The sequence below is a fragment of the Athene noctua genome, chromosome 1 (assembly GCF_965140245.1).
Source record: "Athene noctua chromosome 1, bAthNoc1.hap1.1, whole genome shotgun sequence".
Classification (NCBI taxonomy): Eukaryota; Metazoa; Chordata; class Aves; order Strigiformes; family Strigidae; genus Athene; species Athene noctua.
In genome coordinates, this window is record NC_134037.1 from 27,738,380 (window position 1) to 27,753,660 (window position 15,281).

Below are 15,281 nucleotides of genomic sequence, written 5' to 3' on the forward strand. Positions count from 1 at the left end.
GAGGAAAAAAACCAACCAAACCAAAAAGAACTACCCTTCCAATTTCCTTTTCTATCCAGAACTGTACTGAACTTGCACTACAATAATTTTATCCATTTTTAATAGGACAGTTTTCACTTCCTGACATTTCTCTCCTCCAAACTACTAATATTAACAATTTTTAGTTATAAATTATAAAGTTAGAAATAATGTAAGCAACACGTAAGCTGTCAACATACCCACAGCACAAACCAAAATGATTTATGAAAGTTTACACTTGGTTGCTAACAATAACAAAGTTCCTATCTCTTTTTTTCAGTTCTAGCTAAAGAAACGTCTCTCACCTGTGAAAACCCTGCCTCTAGGGAATTTCTGATTTATGCAAGTAAAATGAATAGTATTTTATGAAACCTCTGGTTTTAGTCAGCCAGGACTGACACCTCCATTTCTTTTGAATCCAGCAAGAAAAGCCAAGCAGGATGCAAATAATGTCCTCTCCCTGGTCCAAAGTGGGACTGGGAGCTGCTCGGCCCTCACAAGGGTTTCAACTTCCTGTGGGATCAAAAAACCACAATGGTTTTGGATTTGCACATTTAATTGCATGGTCTTCTATATGTCCACATCCCTTCCACCACAGGGCTCCAGGCAGGAGGTTACTGCACTCATGGAGGATTTCTGGCTGCATCCCTCACCCACTGTCTCTTGCAGGGCTCTCAGGGCCATGCGCAGAAGAGGACTTTCCCCTTCATGTGCCATCAACTCTTCCTACAAAGGCACAGAAACTTCCCTGGAATCTGTTCACCAGGCACAAAGAAAAGAGCTTGAATAAAATAACCAGGAGCATTAAGTCTTCTGCAGTCCTGCTTCATACCGGTTTTATTTTCCAACTGAAGAAGCACAGCGCAAATAAGCACACACCTCGCAAGAAGGTGCATTTTTGGGATTACATTGCTGTTTTGATGACTGAGGATGCCAATTAAACTCAGACACCAGAGTGAAAAGATTAGGCTGATTTTGCTGTTAATAATTAAAGGATATAACTAAGTAATAGAGAAAATAAGCATTAAGAAAAATACAGAATAGTACACTTAATTACTACATACAGTTAAGCAAGGCAATGCACCTAATCATTACTACACAATGGGGAGAACGGCAATTAAGAAGGATCCCTCACCACTCGCACACATCACCATCACCCAGCCCCGCAGTGGCTGGGCAGCCCCGGTTACAGCGAGGGTTTGCAGAGCCTGTCCCGGCAAGGGGGAAATCCTATGCGGGGCGTCCACCCACAGGTGAGGCTGCCAGAGTCGCTGTGAGCGGGTCCAGCCTTATATACCCCAAAATCAGCAAGCCAGAATAGCTGGCACCTTTGTTTTGCGTGGAAACATCTGGTTTCATCCTCCTGTTGGATTCCACCCAAAGCCTGGCCAGGGCTCAGGGGGGAGAACCAAGGGAGTTTCTAACAAGGCCAAACACTTGGGTTCTCAGCCTTGAACAAGGCTAAACAAGGGAAGGTGGATACATTCTCACGACATTTCATCCTCAGTACTGATTATATTCTAAGCTACATCTTTCACTAGTGAGCATCCATATTTCATTAATGATCAGATACTAATAATTAACACTAATGGTAATACAGATTTTACTAATTAACAGATACTAATAATGGATAAGGTTTGGTTGTGAAGTTCATCTAGAGGTCAACTTTGTTTCAGGGCCTATTATTCAGGCCCTAGCACTGCAATTGCCTTGCCAGCTGTGACACAAACTGAGTGCTTGCATGAATAGCCACAGCACTGGCACACTGGCGTCCTAGGAATAAGGAAATTTACCTGACTATGCTGTGCTACCAGAAGAACGAACATCAGGAAGACTGTGAGAAATGAGTACATAATTTCCAAGGACAAGAAAGTTATTCAGAACAAGTTCTTTTTTTTCCCCCCCCCCCTCTCTTCTTTCAATCTGTTAGCTATTAAATATCACCAGAAAAAGCACTCCCTAGCAGATTATTAATTTTGTTGCTTGAAATCCCTAGTTACTCAATTTGTCTGTTGCTTCTTTGATCCAGTGCTGACTGATTTAGTTACGTAGCATGGCATCATTCAATAACCTAGCATCTGCACCTGACTTCAACTACCCTTTTTGCAGAGGAAGGCTTCAGATGGGAGTTTGTCCTGGTTTCAGCTGGAATAGAGCTAGTTCTTCCTCTTAGTAGCTAGACTAGCACTGTGTTTTGGATTCAGTATGGGATTTGGTATGAGAAGAATGTTGATAATACACTGATGTTTTCAGTTGTTACTAAGAAATCAAGAACTTTCCAACTTCCCATGTCCTGCTAGTGTGCAGGTGTACAAGAAGCTAGGAGGGCGCAGGATCAGACTACTGGACTCAAAATGGTCAGTGGAATATTCCATATCATATAATGTCATGCTCAGTATATGGATGAAGGTTGGCAGGAAGTGAGAGCCCCGTCACTTCCTTAGCAAGGGACTCCAGCTGCTTGACTTCTTTACCCTCTAAATCCAAGCTACTGGCCCTGTTATCGCAGCATCTGAGCAGCCAAGTGACAAGGCTGAAATCTTTCTGTATATCCGACAGCTCATGCAAGGATAGAGATCGGGTGGAGGTGGTTACTGTCTAGTTTTCTCCTCCCTCCTCCTCCTCCCTAGGAAGAGCATCTTCATCCCTTTCTAAATATGATGACCTTTGTGTCCATTTCTTCTTCTGTATGGGGCAACCAATCCCAAAACCAAGACAGTTTGTTTCAAAACCAAAGGTTCATTATACAAAAAATACAAGAAAGCTCAATTCAGAACTGACTTGTTATATACTGTAATTTGCTGGAGACTGAAAATGCAGATATGTAAATGAAATAACTAAGAAAGCAGAAACAAACTTTGCTTAGCTATAGCAAAGATAGCTGTGAAACTCCATGTTCAACCCTTCCATAAAATTGGAAGAAAAACCTTGTTCCCCAAGAGGAGGATGCTTTCTGCAGGTTTCAGCTTTTCTGTGCCACTACACCAAGGCAGCTTTTGGTGCCAGCATTATCAGACAACAGATTGTAAAAGGCACAGCGAAGGAAGAACTACTCCTGGTGTCGATTTCCAGAATTTGCAGAAAAAGAAATTGTTTCAAAAGGAACTCATTTGTGTAACAGAAAAACAGAGGGAAACAATCTGCTTTTGTTCCAGATGGGGTCATGTGAAAATGCATCAAGTCTCCTGCCAACATTAAACACTGCTTCAACGGCAGCAACTACAAGGGTTCTTTTTTAATTAGAATACTTTCCCAATTCAGAGGAACATCGATTCCCACAAAAATTAAACCAGTGGCCATTTGAAATCGGAGTATTCCCTAATACTGAAAGTAAGCACATTCTGCAGCTGACGACATACATAAGCAGATCACTAGCAATGCTCCTTTACCTAGAAGTCATCCCACAGTAAGGCACCTATTCATACAATCATAGAATAGTTTGGGTTGGAAGGAACATTTAAAGGTCATCTAGTCCAATCCCGCTCCTGCAATAAGTAGGGACATCTTCAACTAGATCAGGTTGGTCAGAGCCCTGTCCAGCCTGACCTTGAATGGTTCCAGAGATGGGGCATCTACCACCTCTCCGGACAACCTGTTCCAGTGCCCCACCACCCTCATTGTAAAAAACTTCTTTCTTATATCTATATCTATCTAGACTTCTAATTCTGCAAGACAAATATTATGAAGATTAGTTGTACCTTGCCCCAACAAGATCGAGCCCCATCACCAAGATACTTTTTAAAAAATCCTCTGGATTTAGATAGACTGGGTTTTTCTGGACATCCAGAGAATGTTTTGCATCCTCGGCCCACTTCTGGTGCTATGAGCTGGGACATGCACTACACTCCAGCAGCTACCCATCTTGGGCAGAAGATGCAAGCTCTACCCTGCCACTCAGTCCAGGCATGGATGGTCCTGGTGCTCCTTGGTGTGGCAACCAAAAATACAAGCCAAAGGCTACATAGAAATGTGCTTTTCTTGCAGTATATTTTTAAAAGATTTATTTATAATAAGTTTTTCATACAGGATATGAGCAGTGATAACCTGCTCTTCTAAGGCACATCACTACTCTCTGAGGAAAAGGCTATTAAATACTTAAGTATTTTACCAGCTCCTGCCCTTCAAAGGGAATTCTCTTCTACGCTTTCCACAGAAAACACATGCTGGGACATTTATGTCAAAAAGGGATTTAAGAATTATTGGTCACATTTTAATGTTGTTTCTTGAGTTTCTTCTTGGAGTAACTTCCAGCACTTTACAGGTGCAAAGATGAGGCATAAAAATATAAAGGTTTGCCCCTTGTCCCATGACACCCTTTTTAAGCAAACCAAACAGTAGCAACAAAACATTTTAGGCTGAAAGCTCAAAGCACTGGAAGCTTGCTGCCTTTCAGCAGGATCCTCCAGCTCTCACACTGCTGCTCAAAAACTCCCTGAAACAACAGATCCCAGTTTTCACATTTAAAAGCCTGAACTTGAGTTCCAAAAAAATCCCCAAAAAAGGCATCTAAATAATTGTGCTGGCTTCTGAGTGCAACACACCATCAGGCCTGGCTGCTTAGCCTTCTTGGAAAAGTGCCACTTTCTCTGTTCTTAAATTAGGACTTCGAAGCCTAATTTTAGGCACTTGATTTTGGAAATCTTGAATTGTGTCTTCTCGTTAAAGTGATGTTTCCCAGTCCCTGCTACTGCAGAGGTGACTCCTCTTTTCCCTACTCCAAAAGTACAAACTATCCCTCCTCCAAAACCACAATGATCATGCTGCTGTTTGCTTTTGTAAATGTACTGGAATTAAAAATGCTCAGCTGCTTGAGAACCGGAAGACAGCACTGATAATCAAAGCTGCCAACCATCTTCGGTCCATTTTCTAAAGCTGTCCAGTTTCTACTTTCTATTCCCAAAGCCTTAACTGCCCTTGCATGTATTCCCTTTGCCTTTCAACTTGCTGCTAACGTGATTCCCTTTTTTTGCCCTTTTTGAATACTGTCTTAGGTCCCAAGCATGCTTAACTTTAACAAGAAAAAGTTCAGAATAAATCACAGTCCATATTGATCTGAAAGTGCAAGTACATTTATTTATGGGAGACCAGGTGAAGCATGAGTGCTGTGGATTTTGCACTTTAGTTTTGTTAAAATGCAAGAAACTATTTTTAAACTTTATTTTGCAACTGTATCTCTAGCAAAGCGATGCAGATTTTTGGCCCACCTTGCATCAGCAGCAAATCCAGCCTGCTGCTGACTCATTGGGACCTGCAGTGCTGAGCTTTCACACTCACCGGCAGCACCAGCGTAAGGAAGTTTAGAAATAAATGATTTGTATAAAACTCAGGGAAGCGTAAAAAATGCAGGACAAAGGAGAGAAGGTAGTCTCAAACAGCTTAACCTCAATGGTATTTCGAAACATTTGAAAATGCAGGGGGTAAAGGAAGACTTTGGCCACTTAACTAGGAGAACGATTTCGTGCCATTACTTGGTGAAAAACGGTACACCACCACCTCTCCATCCCCAGAAAGATGCATCCAGCTACAAATAAGGATCTCTCATGCTGCAAAGGCCCCCTCAGCAGCAGCAGATCTGACATCCCTCGGTGCTACAGTAAAATGGTTTTTGCAACAGCATGCATTTTCCTGAAATAAAACAATTGAGGGGGTACCCTGTGCCCAGCTGCTGTACCCAACACCCAAGCACCATGATACTGGAAACTTCCTTGCTACTGCCAGCTTATAGCACGGTGCTGTTAGAGTAATAAAGTGCAGATTGCAAAAGTATTTACAGAAATAAAATGGGGAGGAAGAAAATGCAAAGCATGCAGGTTTATTCAACTGCTGTGTTTGTAATAGCACACAACAATAAAATGTGCAAGGACACTGCACAGATAACTCCTGGCTCAAAGAGGAGTTTGGTTTTTGTTTTCTTTTAAGTGAGAAAGAAACAGAAGTGCGGATCTGTAGCAAACTAGATTAGACAGAAACAGGCAGAATATGTACATGGCACAAGAGCTACAAGTTGACTTTTTTGGAAGGAAAGCCAAAGCACAGCATTTGCTATATAGCTTTGCTCCAAAACTCTCCTCCCCAAGCAGTATTTGAACATTTACTAAGTTTACTGTTTTGATCTGAAGCTCCCTCTTTTTTCAAAAACTATGCTGGTATTGCAATTGGGAAAACATTGCTAGCTGTAGCTCGCAATGGCAAATGAGCCAGAGGAAGCCTGGAAAGCTGAAGAGAAATTGCTGAGAAGTGAAGGAGTCAAAAGCTAAGGGCCGTAAGGACTTCAGCTTTCATTTTGGGTCTTCTTTCTGTTATTCAAGTGCCACCTGCAAGAAGGTCTGAAAATCTCCTCTTTTCCTCTTTATTAAAGGGACTCCTCTAATCGCTGTTTGTGCACTTCACTCAAACCAACTTTTTGCTTCCACATGAGAAAAATAAAGGTACAGTCCCCAAAGCCTATTTTAATGTGCTTTCTTAGTCAAAAGGCTGCATGTTCTAACAACACAGATGATGAGATACTGCCAACAAGTCCAAAGGATGGAGAAGCCCAGTCTTGTATGACCATTACTAGCAGCAGAGTTCAAGAGTACTGTGAAGCTTCAAGACATTAAGCGTTAATTTACTTTTTTTAAAAAAATGCCTGTATCTCATAATTGCATATTAAAATTTAAAAAGCAAGAAGTAGGCTGTCCTCCCACACGAACCCTCATTTCCTCCAACACCTCGCAGCAGTGGCACCAAGAGAGCATCCACCACCAGCCTGCCCCTTCCCCTTGCTAAAACGCTGCCACACTGGGGTCTGCACCCAGGGGACATTTCAAGATTAAAACAACATATAGAATAGGTCCGTAATTCTTGATTATCTTCATTGCATTTATTAGCTTGACATATGAAAGCTTGCTATCTGATCCATAAAAGCACCTGCAATTCTCCTGCAAATGTGAACCATCCTACAAAGCAAGAAATGGCTGTGTGCAGTTATCCAGGAAACAAGGTTTAGCTGTAAAAAGGTTATCAGGAGTTCACACGCTGACTAGATACAGCGATCCAATAAAAAGATGAAAAATTAGAGGAAGATCATGAAAGCTGAGGTTGACAGTCACGAAGGTAATGCTACATCATGCAACACTGGCCAGTACAGGGACAACAGCACACACAAAACCTGGACTGAGATGCCCTGCCAAGATGTGTAGCTACAACCCCTATTTTCAGATAGGTAAACAATACCTTTTGGAGGATCACTCGAGTCTGGGAAACAGATCACACTAAAAAATCATACACAAGCCACCCTTAGGCAAATACCACATGTTAGGTATTTATTTGTGTGCTTACTTTTCTTTCCAGTGAGCATGGAGTAGTAGTACCTGGAATGCTATGGGAGAAGTGAAATTCCCTGGTGGTCCATAACAACACAAAAAAAACCCCAACATGTAAAACACTAAATTAGTTACATTCCTCAATGGAAGTGAATTTCTACACTTTTACCTAAAGGACAAAAAAGCACATGCTGACACTGTAAATACACACCACAGCTTTCGTGTGCATTTCTGCCATTTCTTCATAGAGCCAGCTACCCTACGAGAAGTCAGTCTTAGAACTTTTCTATTTTCCTGCTGTACCCCCCATGAGACATGAGTTAATCCTGTATGGCTGCAGCTGCACCAATACTTGGTGCCTTCATTTTAAGATGCTAAGACATGTGGGTGACAAAGAGGTCTTACCTGACTGCAGCTGAGCAAAGCCATCAGATTGTATCCAGCAAGAAACCAAGACTGTAGCAAAAAGTTAAATAAAACAGACAAAAGAAAGATGTGGAATTTTAAAACCAGAATTCTAAAATGCTATTAAGAGAAGGCCAAAATAAAATGCATTGCACACCCATCATTTTACATATAGGGATGGTTCTAGTGTAAAGTGCAAGAATTACAGAAAAAAGAAAACATGAAACAACAAAAGGTCACAGAGGATATGTTAATGTCATGCAGAGCTAATGTACAGAGATTTTTTAAATATAATCATTACAGTATAAACTGACAAATTTTTGCACAGCAAAAAGTAAACCAAAAAAACCCTCTGAAATGTTCAGAATACAAAGGAGACAGATTTTAAGATGTGTTGCTATGCTTCTGTCTTGAAAACTGCAGGACTAAGGATGGTCTCAAGGCAGGTCAGCTGTGAGAGGGCAGGACTCAATGGGAAGGAGAGGGAATGTTAACCATCAAGGGACCCAACAGACAGAGACCAATGACAGATTTCTTCCCAAAAAAAGGCAACTTGAATGTTTTATTCAGTCTAAACACAGCAAAAGTATTCCAGTACAAACAGAGCTAATGAAAAGAAATACACCGAAAAAGATTGAGATAAAAAGCTAAACAGGTGGTGAATATGACCAAAAACTCTTACTACAGCCTGCAACTGAGGACCTTTAAGACAGAGGAAATACCGCCTTTCATTCTCAGCCTTAAAGCATGTTATACTCTAAGAAACAATAATCAACAACCTTACTAGTGATTTGAGACACACCTTGAGTGCAGTAGCCTAAGACTAAACTTCGATGGGAAGTTTGGTTTTCTGAGAATACAAAGCATTTTTTACTTGATGCCCAAAGCTCATAAATTCACTGAGAAAAAAACATTGCTAGATAATTAGAAAGTGATTTACACAAGGAAAATAAAACTTCCTTTTTTACTACGCTGCTTGCAGCAAGGTGAAAGCCTAACACAGTGTGTTTTATAAGCGCTCGTATTTTGCCAGGAGTGAAAGATAGGAAATAATTAAGTTGCATTTCATCAGCCACACTTGTAAAGCAACTCTTGAAACTCTGGGCAAGAGTTTAGCTCTTTAGCCTCTATAGTAAAATTATGTGCATATCTATTATATGTATGGCAATATATTAAAAGTTGCTCAGCAGGTAAACCCAAACCTTTACATCCTGAGAGCACCTATTTCATATATGTTTTGTACAGACTGTGTAGGATACAGAACAATGCTTCAGGCAATGAAATTGCTTATTCATGTTGGCAGCTCTCTGAAAGTTTCCCGCTCTGGAATCTTGCCACCACCATGTCTCTGTTTTTACTGCATGCTAAAAGCAAAACATGCTTTTTGTGCAAAAAAATTCTTTCATAAACCAATTTTTCAAATATCAAAAGACAATTCCAGTGGTTGGAAGCTATTTTTCCACATTTTTTTTTTTTTTTTTCTCCCTGGAATACAAGTCCTCCACACAGATGTGTCATCTATAAAATAAACAGCAGTGAAGGGACTCTTCATTTAAACAGACCTGTTACTCTGGACCAGAGAAGCTAAATGCTGAAGTTCATGGCCTCACACAAGAATTGGTACATGGTGGAGGAACAGAGGAAGGAAAAAACAAACCCACAGATTTGGTTAATAATCTGCTCTCACATTAATGACTGACGGCTTAGGTGGGAATTTGGTAGGGGTCTCAGCAGAGCAATGCTGCTGTAAGGGGGACGTGCCTGAGCCACCAATGGCTGATTAGAAGTCCTTCATCAGTTCAGTTCAAATCCCAACCCTGCTCCTCTGTTCTGCAAAATAACTCCCAGGGCATCAGCTGAAAAAACTTTTAAAAGGCAAAGGCTGAAAAATAGATACAGGGAGAAATATGAAAGTGAGAAAAGGAGCAGCATGGAAAAACAAAGCTGGGAGAAGTGTGAAAAACCCCTTAACTTCATTGCTAAGCTATTTCACGCATGCAGTTGGCATTCACTTAAAATCCCCATTACTGTAGGTTCAGAGACAGTCACCTCCTCCCAAGGTCATACATCTCCCCTTTGGAGACCATACAGTACTAAAGGATGTAAAGCACTCAACTCTGAGACCATCTTTTTTCATACCACTGTAAGCAGTGGTTTAAACCTGGCAACATCCCTGTGTTTTCACTAAGTACATCCTTCAGGACTCAAATCTGTGTTTTAGCAGCTTCCTAAATGTATATTTTAAGACACAAAGTCAATCCCCATAAACGCTTAGAAAACTGATCTGTGCTATATGCAACTGATACCCACGCTGGTGCATTGTTTTAGCCTGACGTGTTTTGTGAAACCAAGACGTATTCAGTCTGCACAACTGGAAATTCACGATAGCTCTGCAATTGCTCAACTAGAGTTTAGATTTGAATATCTTATCTAAATGAGCTCTGCACTTAATTTAAAAGGAACCGACCAATTAGATGAACTTCAAAAAATGAGAGAAAAACCTTTGAAAATGACATTAGCAGTCCCTTCCTGTACCTTAATACAACCACTTAGCAGTGGTGATAGAACAAGAAATCAATATAAAGAAGTACCAAAGGATGTTATTTTTGTTCTGCAAGGCACAGCCAAACTCATGGAGTGCTTTTGCTTGCATCAAATGGAGATGACAATGGTTGTGAAAGGGCAGAAGAAAATGTAGGGAAGCTAGAGGTTCCGGGAACCTGTCAAGCAAAATTGGAGGACCAAGCATGGCTCTGGAGAATTACTCGGGAACCTGATAAGGGCTGCAAAACCACAGGACAGAGCCATTTAAACTCTCATGACTAGTGGTCTGACACCATCATTGGCTCTAAAAATGGCTGAAGCCCATGCACAATTTCTACCTATAAGCAAGAAGAGGCAGTAGCAGCAGCTCATGCATTAGCAGGGCAATGTTCTACACTGAAACACAGTGGCGTTTTTCTGTGACTACATAGCTGTATTATTTGTTCTCATTTTTAACGTGGCAAATGCAGTGCTCCTTACTGACTTGCTTAGAGCTGCCTCTCTCCATCTCTACATAAAAGGTCTGCTGGTGTTCCCTCACACTTGTGTTTTCCTCTAGCTCTTACACTACGTTTTAACCTCTTGTAGAGTGTGATAGGAACACTCACCCAAAATTTCCCAGCCCATGGTCAAGTCCAGTGTCCAGGGCTAGGCAAACCCAGCCACTTCTGCTGTAGCAAACCAGAGGCTGTGGAGGTGACTGTGGTGTAAACTGCACCTTCTGGATGGCACACAAGTCAGAATTCAACACCATATGAAAAAACCTGCTCAAATCTTTCACAAAAGGCTTTTCTGCTTAGGTCTGTTAGGGAGGTAGATAAAAATCCGTAAGTAAACAGGCCTGCTGGACTAGGTGCTTACTTTCTGTCACTATATCACATATGTTAATGAACAAAAAGTTCTGGATGGTGTTACAAGTGCAGGGATTTTCTCCATTAGTAAGGCTTCATGCATGCACTAAGTCCAGCTCACAAAGCTAATATAAAGCTTAACAACACACCAAAAGGCCACTGTACACAAGTGAACTGAGGGACAAATATATGATATAATAGATAAATGCATGACCCTAACTTAGGGCAAACAGCTGAGAGCTTGCCCCAGTTCACAGGGTCTGTGATCAGCTAAAAGCAACCTCTCCACCCCAGTACTGCAAAAGAGAAATGAACCACCAAACAAGAATCAGACATTCACCATCAGCATCTGCTACCCTGCAATCCAATATGTAAAAATGCAAGCACAACTACCTACCATTGTGTCCTTCAAAGCCAAATCCAGATACTTGAGCTTCTACCAACATTGCCCCGCAGCTACCATGTGAGGTCTTGCTCAAGAGCATGCGAGCAGCCACGTGAATGAACATAGAGGCTTTTCGGTAAGCACGCTTGCCATGCACTCAAACTAGCATGCTATTTGAACCTCAGCAAGCAAAAAGGTTTCTCGAGTTTCTTTTTCTAAAGGGCAAGGTGATGTTAAACATTGGAGAATGTCATCTTCCTAACTGGTTAAAGGTTTAATTATTGTCATTTCAGTCAAAGGTTCTCCCTACTGTTTGGCTAGGAGATGATTCTCAAAATGATGACTTAAAACATCAGCATTTTTAAAAGCCACCCAGGAGCAGGGGATAATCCTTCAGGAAAAGGTTAACAGAAGCTTTCTGATTAAATTACATACATAGAAATATCACGTGTAAGGGGAAACCTATAAAGATTAAGGTATAAAGATCTATAGTTCCCCAGGTCTTCATCATCTGAAGTGAAACCAAACTTGAGGACACAGGGCCAGCTCAAGAACTAGACCCTTATGATGACAACTGATAAAGCAGTGACAAATGTACAAACAGATTTCTTTTGCTCATTTCTAAGAGCTTCAAGACCTGATTTAATCTTCAAGACCTCTACCTGAAATATGGATGCCATGGTTTTAACTCAGCAGATGCTGAGGAGCTCCACCAAGCTGTGTTCTGCTCCAAATCCACAACTGTATGGCATCTAAGGGAAGAAAGCATTTTCCCATAACTAGCACTTACTAGGCGTTCCTTAGCCAACAAGGGCACAGCAAAAACACTGCCTTAATCCAAAATGCTTCCCAGCGAGTTTTTAACAGCATACAGTAAGGGGGTAGGGGACAGGGTAGGGGGAGAAAAGAGCAAAACAGGCACCAATACAAACTTGCATGCTTATGAATTAATTAGCTAAACATACAGCCTGAACCCATAAGATACCAAGAGGTATATTTTGTTTAATAAGCTAAACCACATTATTTTGCAACTTACTACCTGATAGCTTTCATCTAACACTGGCAACATGCTTAAGAATTGTGACACCAACAGAAACGTCCATCAGCACACACATGCCTTAAAAGCTGAAGTGTTATTTGAAGTCAAGTCTATGTCCTTCATTTTACAGCAGAGCGCCTGAACCTGTGCAGTGGAAGAATGTAATTACCCTCCAGTCACAGCAAAAACAGCCAGCCAGAAGAGAAAGAGTTTTCTCCAAGTCACGAGCAGGAGGGAGAAGAGCGCTTTCAAGCAATAACAGAAGTGGAATAGTCACTTTGTTCAAATCACTGACCTGGTGCCTCAAAGGGTGAGGTTATATAGGGATCAAAGAGCAGGGCAGAATTTGAAAATGCAGAGAAAAAAGGTTTATTCTATGTTTGTTGTAGCTTTACACAAGCAAGTTTTGTCTCCTGTAAATGTTAGTGTAACTCAGCACATTTAGTCATCACCCAAAGCATCTCACTTGGCAGGCAAATATTCGGCACGAAGCTCTGACATGGAGGTCAATTAAATCCAGGCAATTTTAGCATAAATACAAATTATCGGAAGATATTACTATCTGCTCAGTATGCTGCTGGTCATCAGCAAAGCTATCATTAACCAAGCATAACCTCTACAGTTAATAATGCTTTAATGAGAGCATGCAAAATACCCAGATGCAAAGGGATGCCAAGACCAACTCTTAATTTGTAGTACTGAGTTCAGCAGAAGTAGCAGCATGATTCATTTGTTCCTGGAGAAGTGACACACTTAGCAGCACGCACCTGTAACATCTCTATACCTGGTAAGAGAATTTATTAGACTGCCATTGTGCTTCCTAAATGCTTGACACTGTGTGTTTCATACAAGTCAACCAGTCCATAAAGGAAATTAAAACAATCCTGCAATGCATCGAACACAGCAGGAAGGCATTTGCTGACCATATACTTTGGACAAGTTTGCTTCTGTGCTTTTATTTACCATGTAAGATAATGTGTCCGAAATGCCAGAACACAAAAAGAGAAATAAGTTTTGGGAGATTAATTTCATTAAACATATCTAGGGAGAGCCACTGTGTACACAGTCCACAGCAACTCTATGAGTTATCTCCATAGTAAGATTGGAGGCAGCACTTATTTGACTTGTCAATCAAAAAAATCAATCCAAGTCACTGTTTGCTATACCTTTATCAAAGAGAGATAAAACTGATGTTCTGCTGGTCACAGGGAACAGTCTAGGCTGCAGTGCCCTCAGGAACCCAGATACAAATCACTTTTACCAATCAGCACTTGGGACCTCCAGAGATGTCAGCCTAAACAATGCCCTCTTAACCATATTGCTGCAATACAAAATTTAAACAGCCTTAGGAAAGGTCACAGCAAATAAATTTGAACTGGAAGTTTTTAAACAGACTAACTTCTACGTAATTCATTGATTATCATTTTCATTTGTCCTTGTGTGTGATCTTCCATCTAAGAAAAAAGGTTTCTGATGCTAGTGTGCATAAACAGTTTGGATTGAAGGAATTTTCTGCATTTTTAACACATTTAAGAATCACAAAACAAATTAGCAACTGTATTGCATATAATGAAACAGCTACAGATTACAAAGATTATGGTCAGCTTTGTGAAGCGTTTGGATGCACACAGGGAAGTGTGCTCTGCGTGGCATGCAGTAAGCATCAATTCCTTAATTCTTTTGTGTAGTCAAACAGCTTTCAGAAGCATATATTGCATCCTGTAAGAACATCATTTTGTACACTGTAAAAAGAGGAAAACAAGCATTCTCATGAAAAGCTTACGCCAACATCCCTGCTTGTGACCCATTTCAAGACAGCATGCCACCCGTGAGAGGAGAAAAAAACCCCAAGAGATAATAGGTAGAAGTATTTGTGGCTCTGCTCCTCAGCAGTAAAAGCATCCCTGCCTGTTTGTGAGAAGTCCGAGAACAAACCCTCAACACCTGGAATAAAAAAAACACACCACTAAGAGTCCATTTCTTCCAAAAGGCTTTCCCCGTCCAAAGGAGACTCTCTGGCATGACCCCCCAGGAGACGACTCTGCACACAGTATGGGAGCTCTGGCTTCTTGCCATCGCAGCAGGAACCCCTAGCCAGGCAGCAGGCAGAGCACTGCCTAAGTCATCTCCTGTGCTGTCAACAAGGTGACACCTGAAACACCACTGAGCCCACCCTCCTGCCTGATGGCTGACCTGCACCACTGCACCGGTCCTGCCCTGCTTGTTGGGCAGCAGCAGCAGCAAGGATGAATGCTCGTAAGTGACATCCTCTTAGTGCTAGCTCCAAGAGGGACAGAGGGGACAACAGGACACAGAGTCACAACATTGTTTTAACATAGGACCACATGCAATTGCTGTTTCTCTCCCAAAAATCTGTCTCAGGTGGGATGCAGATAGCGTTGAGATGCTTGCTTCATCTGCTACGGAGTGAGGACTGGGAAGACCACTAGAGGAAAGGCAGAAGACAAGCATTTTAATCTTGTGAGCACCACCACCTTCATCTGTATGGGTGGTTTTTGTTCTGAGCTCAGCAGAAACAGAAGCGTTTGATGTTGCAATGTTTGCTGCCCCAAAAAATGAGGAAGGTGAAGGAATGAGGTCAGCTCAGTACCTGAAAGCATTTAACCAATTACCAACTGAATGTGATTTAAGGAATATGCTCGCCAAAGGGCAGCTCTGAATAGGCTCTCAGCACCAGGCTTTCCACCTATGACTGTGGGACCTGAGTGCCAGGT